This window comes from Saimiri boliviensis, chromosome 5 (assembly GCF_048565385.1).
Source record: "Saimiri boliviensis isolate mSaiBol1 chromosome 5, mSaiBol1.pri, whole genome shotgun sequence".
Lineage (NCBI taxonomy): Eukaryota > Metazoa > Chordata > Mammalia > Primates > Cebidae > Saimiri > Saimiri boliviensis.
This window is the reverse complement of record NC_133453.1, coordinates 86,861,367-86,880,062: the sequence shown is the minus strand read 5'-3', so window position 1 is coordinate 86,880,062 and position 18,696 is coordinate 86,861,367. Positions and strand designations below refer to the sequence as shown.

Genomic DNA, 18,696 nt, shown 5'->3' with positions numbered 1-18,696 from the left:
GGTACTTTTCCTGGCAAAATGGTAAATTGTGCAACTAGGGATTAACTCAGATCTTGGAATTAGCCTATGACTTTGATCTTACATAAATAAGTTTCCTCAGTAAAGTTTTTGTTTAGTGTCTGAAATCCAGCTTTTTTCAAGAGAGCTTTTAGCTGGACTCTTTTCTGTATTGATACTTTATTTATTGTCTCTCACGATGAGTGAAATTTGTTAAGTTCTTGAGAGATTGAGAGATCTTATCCTTCTATCTAGAACACCCCTCCTGCAAACCTTGAATAATTCCTTAATTAAGTTGAAGATTCAGAAAATTGAGCTAGAACATGAAGTAAAAGTATTTCTGAAGCCTTTTCAATCCGCCTATGGTATTGCACACCTATGTGCCCAGCACATATATATGATTATCCATTTAGTGACAAAGTGTTGTGTGACCATAGTATGCTGGGTACCAGAGTAGAGTATAAAGAGATGAAAAGACAGTGTCTTTCTATAGTTAGTGCTATAATGGGAATATGTATTAAATGGGAACCTAAAGGTGATACGTGCTCTTTGGAGGCAGAGATTGACAAGGAATTAGAAAATGAACTGAATGAGACAATTGGCTTGAATTGGAGAGTGGAAGGTTAATGTAATGGCTTGGAATTGAAGAGAAGTGGGGAGTAGTTTTGTGGGGAAGTCATTCTAGGGAAAGGCATGGTGTGATGTGTTTTGAAAGACTGTATATAGTTGCTATGGCTAGAAGAACAGAGAGTCCATGTGGAAATGGCAAGAGAAGTTGTGGTCCAACGTACGTTTTAGAAATGTTATTTAGGAGTAATGTTAGGATGGCTTAGAGTGGACAACGACAGTTAGAAAGCCCATTGAAAAGTCTCCCGCGATGGTTGGGCACAGTGGCTCATGCCTGTAATCCTAGCACTTTGGGAGGCTGAGGCAGGCAGATCTCCTGAGGTCAGGAGTTTGAGACTGGCCTGGTCAACATGGTGAAACCCTGTATCTACTACAAATACAAAAAATTAGGCAGATGTGGTGATGCATGCCTGTAATCTCAGCTACTAGGGAGGCTGGGGCAGGAGAATCGCTTAAACCTGGGAGGTGGAGGTTGTGCTGAGCCAAGATAGGGCCACTGCACTCCAGCCTGGGCATCAGAGCAAAACATCATCTCAAAAAAAAAAAAAAAAAAAAAAAAAGTCTGCTGCCCTAATCAGTCAGCAGCTATGAGGATAGATAAGGTAGGTGTCTGGAAGAATGAAGAAAGGGAGGCCGAGAGTTGATGCCTCAAAAGAAAGGATAGGACTTAGATTCAAACTGATCCTTGTTTGCATCAGGGACTCCTGAGATTATCATGAAAACCATGACCAACTGCATATGTGTGTACACATGTAAAAATTAACATGCAGTAGCAGAAACCCATTCACAGGCTTTCAGAGGTCATGGATCCCAGGTTCAGAGCCCTTGATCTGTAGAATGATGGAGAGAAAAGAGTCAATAACTCCATGTTTACTAGAGCCCAGAAATTGGAAGATTACTGGTGCAGCCGAAAGATTGGGCCAGTTGGGTCATAGAGGGCAAGATGAGTTCAATTTTGGATGTACTGAGATTTCCCTATAAGAATGAGAACAGTGCATTTGCCTCTGTTGAAGTGCTTATGAGCACCTGTGCTAAACAACTCCTGATGCTGGATTAATTACAATAACATATACTCGACCAGATTTAGGGTCTAGATACGGAAAAATAAATATTAATTGCAGTAGAGCTGTAGCTTGAAATTTAGTTTACCCTGGTTTAAAAATGCTCTGAGCAACCAGGCACAGTGGCTCACGTCTGTCATGCCAGCACTTTGGGAGGCCAAAGTGGGTAGAGGACTTGAGCCCGGAAGTACAAGACCAGCCTGGGCAACATGGTGAAACCCTGTCTCTATAACAAATACAAAAATTAACCAGGCTTGGTGGTGTGCTCTTATAGTCCCAGCTACTCGGGGTAGGGGCTGGAGTGGAGGATTGCTTGAGCCCTGGAGGTTGAGGCCTCCGTCTCAACGATGGAGGTGAGCTGTGATTGCACCACTGTGTTCCAGCTTGGGCAGCAGAGTAAGACTGTGTCCCAGTAAATAAATTAATTAAATAAAATGCTCTGAGCACTGGTTTTATTTTGCTGGTTTAGGAGGTTACCCTCTTATTGTGTATTGTCAGTTTTTTTTTTTTTTTAATTGATTCTTGCTCTGTTGCCCAGGCTGGAGTGCAGTGGTGTGGTCTGTGCTCACTGCAGCCTCTACCTCTTGGGTTCAAGCAATTCTCCTGCCTCAGCCTCCAAGTAGCTGGGATTACAGATGCCTGCCACCATGCCCAGCTAATTTTTGTATTTTTAGTACAGTGGGGTTTCACCATGTTGACCAGGCAGGTCTCGAACTTCTAACCTGCCCACCTTGGCCTCCCAAAGTGCACATTTAGTAGGCATTGACGTTGTTAATCTTTGAGTGGAAATAGCTGGCTAATACTCGGAGTAAGGCTGAAAAATTGTGGGATTGTCACATTTAAGACGGTCCTATTTCTATGCATTTAATCCTTTTGCACTCAAATGCGTGATATTTTAGTTGACAGAATCCTTAAGCAATAATTTTGGCATCAGAGGAGTCACTTAGATAACTTCTTGGATCCCCGTGAGCAGCAGTAATTTGTAGAACAGGTTGAAAGTGGGTTGTGAAAACAGTCTTCAGATGTGTGAGGTCATTTTTGTCTTACATTCTCTCCACCAGGTTAAAACCACACGTCAGGGCTCCAGGAAGCTGACAGAGCACCTACTCCAAAGAGATTTTGCGTTCTGGTGTTTTTCAGTGTTTTCTTGTGATTTTCATCTTGAAGCTAATTGTTGAATAGGTCTTATAGGATTTGCTGTCTTTGGGCATGCTTTTTCATCAATACCAGTGGCTGTCGCCACGTAGTCCTGTCGTGACCATGTTCAACTGAATTGGCAACCAAAATGTATCACACCACTCCACTCTGTGGTTTTGCCCCTTGTAAATGTTTCCTTCCTCTGAGAAACTGTTAGGAAGATTCTTAGTTCTTGACCTACTGAACCAATCTACATATTAACAAGATCTCATACATGATTCACATTCACATTAAAGTCTTAGACTTACTGGACTAGTCCATCTACTGTACAGGAACATGGCCTCTCAGAGCTCTTTTGCTGAAGTTCAAGGCTTTTCCCATTTATTTTCTCCTCAGAAGTGATGAGAAACATCTGGTCACCATCTTTCATGCAGTATATATTTTCAGGGAATCAAAGATTATGATTTAGGTGCCTCTAAGCCTTCTCTTCTTCAAGCTTAATAACTGAAGTTTGTGTGATCTCTTTCTTGATAAAGAAGATGATCTTTTAGTCTTTCATCCTATATTGCTTCTGGTCTCTGTCTCCTAGATAATTAAAAAAAAAAAGTCATTTCTGAAATGGTCAGAATACTCTTATCAGACTCTGGTTTCTACTAAATAAGCAAAATAACCTGAACCATGTATTTCTTAAGATCTAGGGGCATTTGGCTAATTTTTTTGTTGTATTTTGCACTATTTTTTTTAAGCAATAAAAATGCAACTAATTCTTCCTTGAGGGAACTTCAAACCCAAAAAGTACCTACTCTCTTTTCTGAAGGATGGAATAAGTTGACCAGTGGTCTTTGGCATTCTTTTGGATTGGTACTTTAGGCTAATTTTATAGTAGAGGAAGGAATTATGAAAAGAGGGAAAGAAGGAAAGAGAGAAAGAAAGGAAAGAAGGAGGGAGAGACAGGGGGAATGAAGAGAACCAGATTAATAATCCAAAGCAGAAGAAACCAGTGAAAGTCAAATGGGAAACGAGAGGTTTATTTTTGGTGATTGCTTTACAAATATTTTGGTTTGGGGATGTGAAGGAGAATTCTTTGGACTTTTAACATTTTTTTCCTCCTGACTTTTGAATATCAGACTTTTATCCACCTTTTGCTTATAGGAAGAGTTCAATTTTGCATGGATATCTGTGGTTTGTGTGTGTGTGTGTTTTAAGGCATCAGGGTTATACCTGAATCGCCTTTTGTTTTTAGTCTGGACATCTTTTTTTAAAAAATTTTCTTTTTTTGAGATGGAGTCTTACTCTGTCACCAGGCTGGAGTGCAGTGGCGAGATCTCAGCTTGCTGCAACCTCCACCTCCCAGGTTCAAGTCATTCTCCTGCCTCAGCCTTCCAAGTAGCAGGGATTACAGGCATGCACTACCACACCCAGCTAATTTTTTTATTTTTAGTAGAGACAGGGTTTCACCGTGTTGGCCAGGATGGTATCTATCTCTTGACCTTGTGATCCGCCCATCTCGACCTCCAAAGTGCTGGGATTAAGGCATGAGCCATTGCGCCCGGCCCAGTCTGGACAACTTTTAATTCAGGGCAAGTTGCAGCTCTAAATGAGATGTTCCTTTGTTTTCTGCAATAAAGCATTCACCTGAGAAAGGGACAGTAGTCAGGTGTAGTACCTTCTGAAGTGATTCTTTAAATCATACTTCCTACTTTGTTTTACAGGAAGAATGTTTGTGTGGTTTCAACACATTAAAAAAGCTGGAGAAACCTTGGCATATTCAGCATTTACTGCCTCATCTTGTCACAACGGGAGGAGACAGTAATGGTTAATTCACGAATTGCTTCCTGTCACATTTACACAAGGTTGTAGGGTCAGCATTACCTTGCTGGATTGTAATTTAATGAACCCAAAAGGTTTCTTTTTCTTAAACCCAGTTTAGTCATGTGGCTGATTGGCAAATGCAACTTGGGCAAGAGCTTGCCATGCAGTTAAATTACAGTCTGTTGACCTAAAGTATGACTTTCATTGAACAGTAATGTACTTGCCTGATGCCCTGCCTTTGATCTTTCATTTTATTGAGTTTGATTGTATCCCTGCTAAGCCTCAAAATTTGAGGATCTGGTAAGGCTTTTGGCTGAATGAAGAGGGTAGAGGTTTATTGGTACACTGACTGGGTGCCAATTGTCTAGGCCATTGTCACATGCAACTTAGCCTTCATGGCTGGACATGTACATAGTTAACAGCAGAGCACTTCTCTCCCTAGACAGGACCTTGAGGTCTGAGCTGGTGTGAAAGAACGCAAACATGTGGAAATTTGAACCTCAGGGTTGTTCTTACTGCTGCGGTGTTTCCTGGAAAACAGCCGTTGCTTTTTCTTCTTCTTTGTTTTTAACATGGGGTAAGGCATTTATAGCATAATGGAGTATTGTTTGATTATGCATCTCCTTGGAACTTTTTGCTTTTAGAGTTGTGCTGATTTGTTCTTTGCTGTGTATTATGTGTGGGGCATAGAGTATAAAGCCTATAGGGAAGAAGGGTGGATGGAAAGCCACTTAAAGTACAGGGCTTTGACTTATTTTCACAAGGCAAAGTTCTGATGAGTAAAGATAGTTTGTGAACAGGTATTTATGGCTCATACCTTTTGTCTTAGTTCAGGCCGCTGTAACAGATTAGCATAGATGGAGTGGCTTAAACAACAAACTTTGACTTTTTCATGGTTCTGGAGGTCGTAAGTTCAAGATCGGGTACTACTCAGTGTGGCTGGGCTCTGGTGAGTGCCCTGTTCTGGGTTGCTTGCTGCTGACTTCTTGTGTCCTCACATGGCAGAAAGAAAACTAGGGAGCCCCCCAGGGTCTCTTCTAATAAGGGTACTAATCCCATTCATGAAGACTCTTGTGACCTATTTCTTCCCCAAGGCCCTACCTTTTTTAATACTGTCAAGTTGGGGTCTAGGATTTCAACAAATGAATTTGCCAGTGGGACACAAAAATTCAGTCCATGCACCCCTTCAAATAATATGAGCTTTTATTAGCATTAGGATGGACTACATTGATTGAGTTGATTGGAAGTAGATTTTCAGAGTTGACTTCCAGCATCTGTTGATACTATAAACAAGGTGGTATTTTATTGATGATAGGACCTGTATTGGTCCCTTAGGAATGATGCATTCTTTGCATGGAAGAGTTCATTTTAAGTGAGTCCTATTACTTGAGCCTTTGTGAAGGACAAAGTAAAAAATCATCCCGAAACAGGAAATAGTACACTTTTATTCCTGAGGATTGAGTTCATCAGAGAAGGTATATTATAATAGTTATCTACTGTTGTGTGACAAACTACTGCAAAACTTAGAGGCTTAAAACTCTGGTAAATATTTATTATCTCCCAGTGTCTATGGGTCAGGAATTTGGGTGGTTCTGCCTTAGGGCCTCTCATGAGGTCACAGTCATATGATGGCTTGACGGGGGCACAGTGATTTTCTTCAGAGCTGTCTCGCTGATGTAGTTGGTAAGTTTCCATTGCCTGTTGATATGAGGCCTCAGTGCCACTCCATAAATGTGTTTCCACAGACTGCATGTTGACACAACATGGCACCTGGGAGCAATCTGAGAGACATTAAGGTGGAAACTGTATTGATTTTTCTTCCCTAGACTAAGAAGTCCTATCCCATCACTTTGCAGTATTCATCAGTCCTGTTGATCATGACGGGACTAGACAAGGGTATGAGTACCAATTGGCTAGGATCATTGGAGGCTGGTTGTGTACCACAGACACTTGATTGTCTTTTCATCTCAGTTGCTTTCTCTTTCTAATGTTGTCAGTGCTATGGTTTGAATATTTGTCCCTTCCAAAATTCATGTTGAAATGTAATCCCTAATGTGATATTAATAAATGGGGTCCTGAGGGCTTTGCCTTCATGAATGAATTGATCCATTCATGGATTAATGGGTTATCATGGGAGTGGGACTCGGTTTTATAAGAAGAGGAAGAGAGACATGAGCTATCTGACTTACCCCCCTTTCCATGTGATAGCCTGCGCTAGCTCAGGACTCTGTAGAAAGTCCCCACCAGCAAGAAAGCCTTCCCCAGATGTGGGCCCTCCACCTTGAACTTCCTAGCCTCTTTAACTATAAGAAATAAATTCCCTTTCTGTATAAATTACCCAGTTTTAGGTATCCTATTATGAGCAACAGAAAATAAAATGAAGTCAGGTAACACTGTAGCTTCTGTAAGCTCAATGTGGGGTGTAGTATACGGGAGATAAGAGTCCACAGTTTGGTGGAAAGAAATCATACACCTCAGTAGTAAGGATTTTTCTGTTGCTAATGAAAGTATTTTAATTGATGCGAATACAAGTACTATTTGGCATGCATTTTTAGCCTGTTACCTTTGTCAAACACTAAGAGTACTCTGTAGGTAGATAAATTATAGTTAGAGGTCCATGTAAGGAGAGTCTTAATTTAGCATTTGTGTCAGATGTGTGGTTCTTAATGTGTTCATTATATGGAAGATTCTTTTGGAAATTCGGTTAGTTTCCTTCCTTCAGATAGCTACATAAATTGCACAGCATGTACCATGGGTGCATTCATCTGGTTCATGGGAGCATTTGGTTTATTTTTAGAGTTTGAGTTTGACTAGGGCCCTATGAGAGGAAGTTTTTTACTGCATCTGAGAAAAGACCCTGTTGGTGATGAGCGTCATCTCACCCATTTATTCTGGGGATGCTTTCTGCGTGTTAGTGGAGGGTTTTCACTGCATTGTGCTCACGAAGGACCTTGAACTTCCCCTTTGTGCTTTAACCTTGGCAGGATCTGTATGGCTGACCTTGCACTTTGAGAACTTCTCTGCAGTTTCCTCTGGGCAGCCTGAACATTGGCTGTTTAATACCAATTAAAAGCAATTGCTGTTCCTCTCAATGGATAGCTGTTAATTATAGCCTGTGTTCCAGTAATCTGAGACAGAGCAGCTTCCTCTGGTTTCATTGAAGACTATTATGGCTCTCTGTTTTGGTTGGCTGATAAAAATCTGAGAGGCACATACTGATTTGGAATAGGAAGGGTATTCTGACCCCAAAGAGAGGTATCTCGGAATTGGAAGATGTGTGCTCTGTTCTTTTTTGTGAGTGTCTTTGGGTTAGGTTGGGCATATAACGGAACATGGTAAAATCAAACAGTCCTGGGCCCATGTCAGAGATCAGGATTCTAGTTCCAGCCTTGAACACTAAAAGGTTGTGTAACTTGGAACTAATCATTTCATCTCTCCCTGTAAGACTTTACTGATCCATAACACTGAGGTTTTAAAGTTAATTCTGATTGTCCCTTCTGTGTCTAACATTTTGTTAAAAATTGGTTACTGTTCTTATACATGATATGAAATATTATGAGACTAATCAAGATTAATTCTTTAACTTGAGAGTTTAAGAATCAGTTTTTTAAAAGGAGTTCTTTGGTCATTTAATGGTACGAGGGAAGTCCAGTGGTCCCCAGTGATTGGTTTAGTTACTGGGAGATTTTCTCCATGTACAGTTGGGGAGAGTTTTAGTTTGTGCCAGGATGTAGATAGAAAGGTAGAAGGGTGTGGTATTTCTAAAGCACTTTAGATAAATGAGATTTTGAAGGAAATCCCTGGATAGAGATGATAGTGGTCCCTTGGGATCTGAGGGATTGGTCTCAGGACCTCCTGTTGATACCAAAATCTGTGGGTGTTCAAGTCTCTGATATAAAATGGCATTGTGTTTGTATCTAACTCATGCATCCTCCCTTGTACTTTAAAGCACCTATAGATTACCTGTAATTCCTAATGCAGTGCCTACACATCACTTCATTCTTGTGAATTTAATGTAGTACTTGGCATGTGGCAAATTCAAGTTTTGGTTTCGGGAACCTTGTGGATTTTTTTTTCCTTAATATTTTCTATCCCTGGTTGGTTGAATGCACAGATGTGGAACCCATGGATACAGAAGGCTGACTGTACTTTTTTTTTTTTAACTCTCAGAAATCTGGGATATAAGAATTCAACTCAATTCATGAAGCATAATTCATTTCTATTACTATTTTTTTGCATTTGAAATCAGAACATATTAGTGGTTGAAGGTTTTTTGGCTTTGAGAAGAGGCTAGGAGGTGTTCTTTGGATACAAAATAATAGATTTTTCTATATGTTGTGATTGGTTATGTGGGTAGTGGAAAAGAATATTTGAAACTATGGTTGATCTATGTAATTCTAGGCATTTAGAGGCTTTGCTTTTAGGTACTTTTCTCCTTCAGACTGCTAAGGGTAGGAAACATCTCAGTTATGTATGTAGTTTTTGATAAATGAATGTTCCCAAATGAATAAAGAGACTTAATAACAAGTGTAGCATTAAAGAAGTGGCTGCAAAGGAGAATCCTTCACCCCAATTTCCAAAGACTAGCATGGAGGAATAGCCACTCTCGGGTGGGAGTATTATTTTCTTAATAAGAAAATGAAGTTAATAAAAATAAGAGATGAACTATCCTGGGTGGCCTATGGGGGAGGATCATGGTTGTTAGGGTTGGGTAATATTTTTGTTACAAATGTGTAGAAGAATGTCATTAATTGTGGCCTTTAGCATGCAGACTTTCTTGATCACATAATACCTTGACAATTCCAGACAAGTGATTGCTAGTCTTGTGTCAGTTGTAAATATGTGTTTGGAAGGCAATATTGTACCAGTGGGTTATTTCAGTCACAATGTTTGAAAAAGTAGTAGATAGCGAATGAAAATGAGGCAGATAATGGAAAAGTCTTAATTTTAATGGCTTAAAAAATTCGACATTAAACCAGAAAAACTAGAGATGTACACCAGCAGGGAAGTACTATGAGAACCTGCTTTACAAATGATTTTCTGTGGAACCCTGTCACTGCCATTCGGTGCAACCTACTTTCTATTTGAATATGCATTTCAATAAGGCCAATTTGCTGCTAGGTCATTGCCTAATGGGCCTGTGATCTCACAGGAAGATTATTTTTCCTTTAGCTCTAGAACCACTCTCGGTGCTGCTCACCCTTATAGACTGTATCAGAGGGCCCCTAGGTCTCTCTGTCGGGTGGTGTCAGCCAGTGGAAATCAGAGAGGTGTGAGCTGGTGATATATATTTTGTCCCTACTCCCTGCTGGGCCGTCCTGATGCCTTTAGACTGAGGTGGTCACTGCTTTTCACTGTTGCTGTTGAACTGGGAACTATAGTTTTCCATTGGTGAGATGTTGTTACTACAGTTCTTCACATACATGTATATTTCACATACATATATTTTAATTTTTTACATTTATTGTTTCTCCGGTGAGTTAAAGCCTTAGAGGATTGAGTTTTATTTTAGTGTCCAAGAATACTACTACCTTTTCATAGAGGAGGAACATTGAAACTGTAAGAGTTTGCAGTTACAGAAGCAGTATCCTCTCTCTGGAGCACTGAACAGGTGTTGGGGGCCATAGTATTCAAGCCCTGTCCACCATTCCCTGCTGAGCAGCTTCTCTTCCAGCAGTAGCTCTTCAGCCTCTGAAGGCATGGCAGAGGCATGGAGCAGGGCCCCGCTAACCGTGAGTGCTCATGCCTGGTAGGTTGTGAGGATTAAGTTATGTAAGATTGTGTGTGCTTAAAATAGGACTTGGCATAGAACAAGTACTCCCTGATTTTGATCTGGTCTAATTCATCTATATTTAGGATGAAGAAATGGTAGCAATGTTTAGTTCAGACAAAACTTACCAGAAGTTCTTTCTGATACCTCGTCTATACATGTAGTATTCTACTCTGTGTAGGTCATCTAAAACTTCTGTAAGTTGGAGATGATCTTGGCTTTTGTGTTTTAAGGTTACAATGAAAGACAGTAAAATCTGCAGCTGAATTTAGGGAAGACTCCTTGAAAACATCACCAGTTGGTTCTCTCATTTGGAATACAAATGGGCTAGTTATATCCTTCTGCCATTGCTTTGTTATGATTATTTTAAGAGTTTTCTTATCTTTAAAAAATGTGACTTTATTGATATTTCAAGTACTATAACATTTAGCTTTTTAAGCTCTATAATTTTTTGTTTGTTTGTTTTTTTGAGACAGTCTTGCTCAGTCCTCCAGGCTGGAGTGCAGTGGCGTGATTTCAGCTCACTGCAGCCTCCGCTTCCCAGGTTCAAGTGATTCTTGTGCCTCAGCCTCCCGAGTACCTAGGATTACAGGCATGCACCACCATGCCTGGCTAATTTTTGTATTTGTAGTAGAGATGGGGTTTTACCATGTTGGTCAGGCTGGTCTTGAACTTCTGGCCTCAAGTGATCCACCCCTAGTTGGCCTGTCAAAGTGCTGGGATTATAGGCGTGAGCCACCATGCCCAGCTACTATAATTGATTTTTAGTTTTGTGGAATATACAGCGTTTTGTCTTTCCATTCATCAGTTGGTGGACATTTGAATTGTTTCCACTTTCTTGCTATTATGAATAATGCTGCTGTGAGCATTCTTGTACACATTTTTGTGTGGTCATATGTTTTCTTAGGAGATACTCTTACTTTATTGCTAGCTGAGGCTTCTAGTACTGGGATCCTTCGAACGCTGCATGTACCTCTAATACTCTTGGAGGAGAGGAGGATTCCTCTGAAGTCAGAAATATCCTCCCTGGAGAATTCTGCAAGGAGTTGGTCAGACTCATGGGGGTGGAGGAAGGAGCTTTGAGCCAGCGAAGTCTTAGGAATGTGAGAGCCAAAGCACAGCTGTGCAGTGTGGCCTTGGGTGATCACCTTGCCAGCTGCCTTATCTGGAGGGAAAGAGTGATGTTACTACTGAAAATTTTGACCACCTCCAGACACTAGTGAGAATTAATTAGTAAACGTTGGCTATGCTAAGCTTTTCCTTTGGCTCTTCTTCATTCTCAGAGGCAGCCCTGCTTTTTAGCACCGAAGGTAGTAAGCTCTATAAGAAAAAGCTGGAGAAACCCACAGTGTCATTGCTTTCTTGGGAATGAAGGGTTATCTTGTGCTTGGTTAGGACATCATTAATTTCCAGCATTCTCAGTGGAGGTAATCAGATGTTGGAAACTTTGAGGGCATGTGATCAAGCAAACAACAAAACTCTGAGGATCACAGGGCTGATAGAGACTCTGCAAAGGGTTCACCTTGAAGGAGGCAGTGTTAGGGTGTGGAAATAACCTACTTGGTAGAGTTGCATAGATCTGGGATGGAATCCTGGTTTTGCGAATCTGTCGCGGGTTACTGAATAGGAATAGTGATAGCTACTTGTCAGAATTGTGGCAGGGATGAAATATGACAGCAATTGTAAAAAACCTGTCATATTTGTGATTATTCATTTCCTTTTTCATCTTGTTCATTGCTGAACTTCTAGGCAGACTGCCATCTTGGAGAGAGATTGGGATGGAGGACGAGCCTCCCTTGTAACTATTGGTATTTATTTGATTTTGTGACTTCCCCTTCCCTCCACTAGATCTTGAAGGTTTTTTTAGTATCAAAATTCTCAGAAAAGCATCTCATCTTATTTTTAGACATGTAGGAATTAATCTGTCCTCTTTTAAATAATTCTTGTTGAAAGTTAATGCATTTCTTTTTCATCTTCTATAGTTTCCTGTTCAGTACAGTAGCAGCCAGCCTCAGGTAGCTATTTAAATGTAAATTAAATGTAAATAAAATAAAAAAATCAGTTTCTCAGTTGCTCTAGCCACATTACGCGTACACAAGAGCGACGTGCGGCTAGTAGCTACTGCATTGGACCGTATATAGGATAGAACATGTGTATCATCACAGAAAGTTCCATTGCACAGTCTTGCTCTGTGGTATAAGACTCTAAAAAGTGGGAGTTTCAATATAAGCTTATTCTAGGATTTGTAGGAATCTGTCTGTGGCTAGAACTCTGGCATCTCATTACTTGGGATTGCTAAAGTGATTGATACTTGCAGTAGTGACCCATGGAGGCCCTTTGTTTCTCAAGTTGTCTTAAAGTTTGAACTTAAAGATAAAAGATAGGCTGGGTGCAGTGGCCCACACCTGTAATCCCAGCACTTTGGGAGGCCGAGGCAGGCAAATTGCTTGAACCCAGAAATTAGAGACCAGCCTGGGCAACATGGTGAAACCCTGTCTCTATTAAAAACACAAAAATTAGCCAGGTGTGGTGGCTCAGTTCTGTAGTACCAGCTACGAGGGAGGATGAGGCGGTAGGATCATTTGAACTCGGGAGGTGGAGGTTGCAGTGAGCTGAGATGGCACCACTGCACTCTAGCCTGGTTGACAGAGCAAGACCCTGTCTCAGAAAAAAAAAAAAAAAGGAAAAAAAAGTTAAATTCAGTCTGTGTTTACCCTGCAAAATTTCTCACCAGCTCTCCAGACCTCTACCAAGTCACAGGGATTGCCTTGCTTTGTGATGAAAGTTTATATGCAAGTGTCTCTTTAGTAGGACTATTGAGGAAGAGTATGTTTGAATTGAGTTTGCTCCAAGTAATGTTTAACACTTTAATATCCTTTTCCATTTATGGGAATATCAACTAACAGCATTTATACTTTATTTTCAGAATACCAGTGTTTGTTTTAGCTCTGGAAGAACTATATCTTTAAATCTCAATGTAGACTTATATTAAATAAATCCACTTGACTGGCTTTATCTGGATACAAGTGACTACATATTTGAAGTATGTACTTGATTTCATGTTTAACCTACTTTTCTGTTTTTTCTTTGTATTTTGTTTTCAGAGCATTGAGTCAGCAATCAGAAGAACTAATGTTTGTTCTCTTCAAGATTCCCTTCTTGCTTTCCTACTAATTAAGCATTGTCTGTGATTTGCTTAGGATGCAAAAAATGATCACAGTGTGGTTTTGGCTCAGGAGGGGCTCGTGTGTGAAGTCGTCCATGACCTGTCTGCCTTATTGCTTTGTTGATGGGTTTGATAGAAGTTTAAGTATGAAATGCTGTGTAGACAGCTCATTGTTAGACAAACGTTTGTATTATTAGCATCCTTTTTAATGAGATAGATGGAAGTGTGGGTTATAAATGAGATTCTTCATGGCATGAGTTTTCTGGTGGGATTTTTCAAGAGTGTGAAGAAGTGTGCCTTGAAACAGATAAGTAGGAGAACCTACTCCAGTTATTGAGAGAGATGGCTAGAGAAGGACTGAATAGACCAGCTGCCAAAAAAAAGAAAGCTAGGGCAGGGGAGGGGGGTGAATGCCTGGTGTCTTTCTGTTGACTGTACTGTGTATTTTCTAATATTCTTTGGAAACTTTGAGATCAGCAGAGATGCTAAGCCCTGCTGATGAGGAAGGAAGATTTGTTTAGAGACTGATAATGATACTTTAAAGGTGTATGCGGTGTGTCCTTGTACTAGGCAGGTGCCATTTAAGTCAGAAGCCACTTTCCTGCTTTAGGACAGGTGCTGGAATGTGGAAGCTGGGGACACAGAGTGTCAGCTCTGTATTGGTTTATTGGCCCATCATGAGTGCTTCTGCTTCTGATATGATTGCTGGTTAGTCTTCTTTCAGTAACTTCCTTTAAAACTACAGTGTTTTATGGTGAAGAAATTTTATTTTCAAGTTGTATTACTGCTTTCAACTGGTCTCAGAGATCTGGGCTGTCTTGATATAGGTCAGTGCTTAACTAATCAAAGTGTCAGAATGTGGTTGTTACTATTCCATGATTTCTTCATCCTTCAATTTTGCTTTAATTTGCTCTTAAATTTGCAAGTACCTAATGTTTTTTAAGAGTGTCATATATATCATTTTCCCTAATTTTAAAACCCAAATACTTTAACAAGCTGCTCAACATGCGGAAGGGAACGCTTTGCATAATTTATGAAATAATACTCTGTTCCCAGGATTGGGTGGGTGCTGTGTCAGTAGCTTTATTACGTATGGCAAACACAAGGCTAAGAAAACTTAGTGGAAACTGAAGTCTTGAGATTATTATGTGTTCTCACTTCACAATTTTAAGTTAAATTTCTAGTTTACAGAAAGTCGTCATAGAAAATAGTAGTGAAAGCTGTAGAAAGCTATAGAAATGGAGAGGTGGGTGAGAATTTCTGAAGGTGCCTTCAAACATGTAAACTAGAAATAGATTCAGTTATATCAAAGATAGGCCTAGATGTGGACAAAATAGTTAACGTAGCTTCCACTGCTACTCTTTCAACGTGGATCTATCTGGTTAATTGATACTAGTCATTCTCTACTGCTGTTTTTATAGCATTCATTACATTTTAATTTTTGCGGCCATCTCCTCCTGGGCTTTGAGCAGCCAAGAATAAGATTAGTATTCTAACCTTATTATTCTCATCTTAGTATTCTCCTAGTAGTATTCTCATACCTTGGTATTCTCATCTTTGTATCTCTTGCATCTAGATGGTGCCTGGCACCTAGAAAGTATTCAGTAAATACTATACTGATTGAATGAAATGTTTTTTACAAGTGTGTTTGAACCAAAGGCAGCCCATTGTTAACTTTGGTGAGCCTTAAAAAGCTTTTTGCTTGTGGTGACCTAGGGACTGAAATATTTTGTAGAAAGTGAAAACACCTTCAAATGATTTATCTTTCTGATCTTTATTTTTTATTTTATTTTTATTTTTTTTTGAGATGGAGTTTCGCTCTTGTTACCCAGGCTGGAGTGCAATGGCACGATCTCGGCTCACCGCAACCTCCACCTCCTGGGTTCAAGCAATTCTCCTGCCTCAGCCTCCTGAGTAGCTGGGACTACAGGCACGCTCCACCATGCCCAGCTAATCTTTTGTATTTTTTTAGTAGAGACGGGGTTTCACCATGTTGACCAGGATGGTCTCGATCTCTTGACCTCATGATCCACCCGCCTCGGCCTCCCAAAGTGCTGGGATTACAGGCTTGAGCCACCGTGCCCGGCTTCTGATCTTTATTAAGACAGCAGTATTGTATCCACACCCTCCTAACTGTGGTCACTTCTTACCAGTTCTTGCCATGCTTGTGTCCTTAAAAGGTTTCACAATTCTGGCATTGAGGAGCTACAGTGAAGTGGAAGGAGTTGCTCATTGTTCTCCATACACCCTGGATTCTCCCACCTCTGCACTTTGGCTCAGGATTTTCTCTTTAGCTAGAATGCCCTTCCTCCTTGGCTTTGGCTGTCTCCTAATGGATTACTCTTGAGGCTGTACTCAGCCTTCTAGGCTGAGCTCACAGCTAACATATGTAATCTCACATTTGAATCAGTAGGGAAAACTCTTATTTTCCTGTTCCATACACCCAGTACAGTTGGATTGCAGGAGTCTGTGGAGTTTGTTTTATACAGTGCCTGTTGGGCTAGAGCTGCGTTATAGCTAGGGTCTGTAAGACCGTTGCAGTTTAAGAGCATGCAGGGCAGCAACAGTGAGATGAGACTGGCTGTATCAGTTACCAGCTGTGCAGTCTATGGCAGCTTACTTAAACTGAGCCTTTACTTTCTCTTAAGCAACTTATTATGACTAAGTAGAAAATGTATATAATGCCTAGGAATGGCTCTTGCTAGGTGCCTAATAGGTAGAGTTTTCTTCTGTTCTCTTTGTTTCAAGGGATGTGAAAGAAGCCTTGTTTTGAAACCACGAGTTGCTAATCTCACCAAATTTCATGAAAGGATATTGATCGCAACATATTTGTCATCACAGTTTGGTAACACCTGACTAACTTTCTGTATTACTTTGGGATTTGTTTAGGCATGTGACACCAATGTTATCTACGGCTTTAGTTGACAAAAGGTGGTTAGCCTCAGAGGTCGAAATTATGAGAGCAAAAGACTTTTGAAAATTTCTGCCATGGTATATTTCATACATTTCAGCTTGGTGTCCAGGGTTTCCGTGAGCAGAGGAGTTTGTGATATCTGAGTTCATAAATACCCTTGCCTGTACCCTCCTCCAGAAGGGAAAGCCAGATCACCAGGGATGCTCGCTGTTGGGGAGACAATGAGAGGAGCTTCTTGTTTGAATATCTTTGTTCACAGCAGAGATCATATTTGAAGTTCTTCTCTTCAGCAAAAAGAGCAGACTGGAAAATGGCTTAATATTCCTGCTGTTAGGGTTTCTACTCTGTGTGGGGTCATGAGAGTCACAGTCTTTATTCTGGATTCCGAAATGACAGTTTGTTTTCCTTTGAAAAATGCATCTCACAGGGAAATAGAGAATTGTTCCTGTGAACTTCCTGACTGCTGTACTCAACACACTTACTGTGGTAGTTTTTAAAAAGAAATTTAATATCGCAATAGGACTGTTCTTGTAAAAAATAGAAAATAAAGAAATAAAAGAAATTTAGATGCAGTAATGCTTTAAATGTACTGCTTTAAGAAACTCTGTAATTCTTGATGAGTTAGCATAACAAATAGCAAAGCAGAATTTTTTTATTTTTTTGAGACAGGGTCTCCTCCAGCCCAGGCTGGAGTGCAGTGGCACAGTCATGGCTCACTGCAGCCTTGAACTCCCAGGATTGATAGATTCTCCCACCTCAGCCTCCTGAGTAGCTGGAACTATAGGCAGGTACCATCACATCCAGCTAAGTTTTGTATTTTTTATAGAGATGGGTTTAACCATGCCGGCCAGACTGGTCTTGAACTTCTGGATTCAAGCGATTTGCCTACCTCAGTCTCCCAAAGTGCTGGGATTACAGGAGTGAGCCAGCATGCCTGGCCTAGAATCTTTACATACCAGTTTTAACCATTTTGTTTCACTTTTTGAAGCACTTAATAGGAGGTAAATATACTTAGGAAAGTTACGTACTTAATGGAAACACACATTAATGGTACCCAAATAACCAACTCATTCATAGCTTGTGCTCCATTTTTGTGTGGAAGCTTTTGTGCCAGCCAATTACATTTGCTTCTGCGGTAGATTTCTCTTCATTGGTTCAAACGAGAGATGTCATTAAGGAAAGCGTATGTGTCTGCCTCCTCTGGGTGTTCCAAGGTGAGTGAGCCTGGATTCTCCAGTAGAAGATTGTGGGAGGCTTTTGATAATTAAGTGTGGGAAACCTTTTTAACCTTCAGTGCTTCCTGGTGAGAAAAACAGAACTTAAGAAGGGCCGAGAGAGGGTCCACTTGGCCTCCACAGAGATCCTGACGCTAATAGAGTCACTTTCGCCTTCAACTTTTAACTGCATTATTAGGGCTCTTAATGTGTTATAGAGACTGAAATTTGCAAAGAGAGTAGATCTCAAGTGGTCTCATCATCCACACCCAGCCCAAGAAATGTAACAATGTGAGGTGGTAGATAATGCTAATTGGCTTGATTGTCATAATCATTTCACAATATAAACTTATATCAAAACATCACATACATCCCTAATGTATATAGTTTTTGTCAGTCATACCTCAAACTGGGAAAAAGTAGAAATGTGTCCATAATATTCAATAAATAATACAGTCATGAGCCACATGACGTTTCCATCAACAATGGACAACAAACAGTGGTCCCACAAGATTATAATAGAGCTGAGAATTCCTATCATCTGGTGACATTATAGCTGCCTTAACATCATAATGCAGTGCATTACTCACAAGTTTGTGGTGATGTTGGTGTAAACAAACCTACTCTGTTGCCAGTCATACAAATGTATAGCATATACAATTATGTTCAATATGTAATACTTGATAATGGGCCATGCGCCTGTAATCCCAGCATTTTGGGAGGCTGAGGCAGGTGTATCACAAGGTCAAGAGATCAAGACCATCCTGGCCAACATGGTGAAACCCTGTCTCTACTAAAAAAGAATACAAAAATTAGCCGGGTGTGGTTGCGTGCACCTGTAGTCCCAGCTACTCAGAAGGTTGAGGAAGGAGAATTGCTTGAACTCAGGAGGCGGACGTTGCAGTGAGCTGAGGTTGTGCCACTGCACTCCAGCCTGGCGACAGAGCAAGACTCTGTCTCAAAAAAAAAAAAAAAAAAAAAAAAAAAAAGATAATAAA

General features: G+C 40.4%; 1 protein-coding gene and 1 long non-coding RNA gene across 12 annotated transcripts in view; both read left to right on the top strand.

Annotated features, from left to right (window-relative positions):
• The window catches only part of FMNL2 (formin like 2), a 320,067-nt gene that overhangs the window by 28,593 nt on the left and 272,778 nt on the right, over positions 1 to 18,696 (top strand). The gene's annotated exons all lie outside the window — the stretch shown is intronic.
• The window catches only part of LOC141584607 (uncharacterized), a 46,701-nt gene extending 28,005 nt beyond the window's left edge, over positions 1 to 18,696 (top strand). Inside the window, exon 2 of the long non-coding RNA XR_012517757.1 lies at positions 1 to 18,696. This exon is cut by the window's left edge and continues 17,342 nt beyond it. This is a non-coding gene — a long non-coding RNA (uncharacterized LOC141584607).